This window comes from Miscanthus floridulus, chromosome 17 (genome assembly GCF_019320115.1).
Source record: "Miscanthus floridulus cultivar M001 chromosome 17, ASM1932011v1, whole genome shotgun sequence".
NCBI classification, from domain to species: domain Eukaryota; kingdom Viridiplantae; phylum Streptophyta; class Magnoliopsida; order Poales; family Poaceae; genus Miscanthus; species Miscanthus floridulus.
In genome coordinates this window covers 11,246,611-11,248,319 of record NC_089596.1, presented here as the reverse complement: position 1 = coordinate 11,248,319, position 1,709 = coordinate 11,246,611, and positions in this window count along the sequence as shown.

Genomic DNA, 1,709 nt, shown 5'->3' with positions numbered 1-1,709 from the left:
GTCGTGCTGCTTCACGAAGAACCTCATGATATTCTTCTGTGCTTCAGATACCCACTGCTCCTTGACAATAATATCGGTTTTGAATACGATATAAGGATCAATGAAGCCAACACTAATATCTTGTATTCTTTGGAGCTCTGACATCTGGAATCTATATATAAATATAAGTTACATGTGAGGATAATTATATATACGTACGCATGAAAGTGAGTTTATTAAATAAAAGTACGAATTACTTACAAACAAAAGGAGCTAATGATTGATTTGTCCAGAGCATCCATGTGGTATAGTTGATGCAATTCTTTGAAACTAATATGTAAGATGTCATCGCCACGGAAGTAATGATGGTCTCTAAATCTGACAAAGATCCACTCCTCACCCCTACCACACGCCTACATGTACCACTTGTTGAGTAAGTACATTTGCGTACCCAATATATTCAGAGTCGCAGGGTTGTACAGACTTTTGCTAAATTTATAAGTCTTCCAGGTATCAACTTCCAGGTTCTAGATTGGAGCTTTGCCCATCAATTGATCTAAGGTTAAACCAGTTAGTTCAAAAAAAGCATTAAGGTCTTGAACCGACACTTCTCTAGAGTTGTCTGGTCGATAGACTTCTATGTTAGAACCATATTCATTAGCAACAACAAGATTTTGCATTGGTTGCTTCTGTTGTCTGAGCTATGGGATATCCTTCCCTAATGCTTTTTTCCTTTTCTTATCTGCATCATGTGACTTCACGAGGGAGCGGTCATAGTCTGATAGTGGCGGAGGCTTACGAAGTTTAAGCATCTTTTTCTTGTGAGCTTCGACCTTCTGCCTCAGCAGATCTCGTGGTATGTAAAAGTATGGCTTCTCCTTAAGCTTCGCTTGTCTTTGCTTTTGGATATCTATAAAAAAATCTTTCACTTTTTTGTCTTCTTCAGCTACTATTTGCTCATCAGTCTTTTTAGGAAGTATTTCTTGATAAATAACTCTTTTTTTGGGGTCTTCTTTGCCGTCGGGACCTTAGACGTCTCTATAGTGCGTCGCTGTGGAGGGGGTGGGGCGGTGTTGGAGACCGGCGTGGAAGCGATGAGACCAGTGTTGAAGACCGGCGTGGAGGCATTGGAGATCGTTGTGGAGGTGGTGGGGCCGGTGTAGGAGTTGGAGATCGTTGTGGAGGCGATGGGGCCAGTGTAGGAGTTGGAGATCGCTGTGGGGATGAAGTCGTCTCACCCCCGCGACGCTGTGATGAGATGGGGAATGAATGATTGGGCTAGACTGGGGGGAGACCCTGCTACAAAAATAAGTTGTGGGTCAATTATTTTTGAAGCTAATATAAAATTAATAGAAAATAATATTTCATTCACTTTCATTCGTACCTAGGGTGAGGTAGGGGAAGCGGTGGCGCCCTAGGAATGATGATGAAGCGTTTGCGCATTGAATAAATGTCTTCTCTGCTTCTCCTAGTGTCTTCTCCCCATCACCGCCTTTAATGTCAAGAGGAACATTGTTGTAACCTTTGACCACTCTATCGACCGAGACGCTAGCATATCCAGGTTGAATAACTGACCCATGGATTCTTGGTGTCTTCGTTCGGTCTATTGGAGATACAACCCCGACAGCCACCATGATTGATGCATTATTACCATCTGAAATGTGTAGCTCACATGTTGTTAGAGACTCGGTAATGTCATCAACAGGGAAGCGCAACCCAGCGTCATCTTG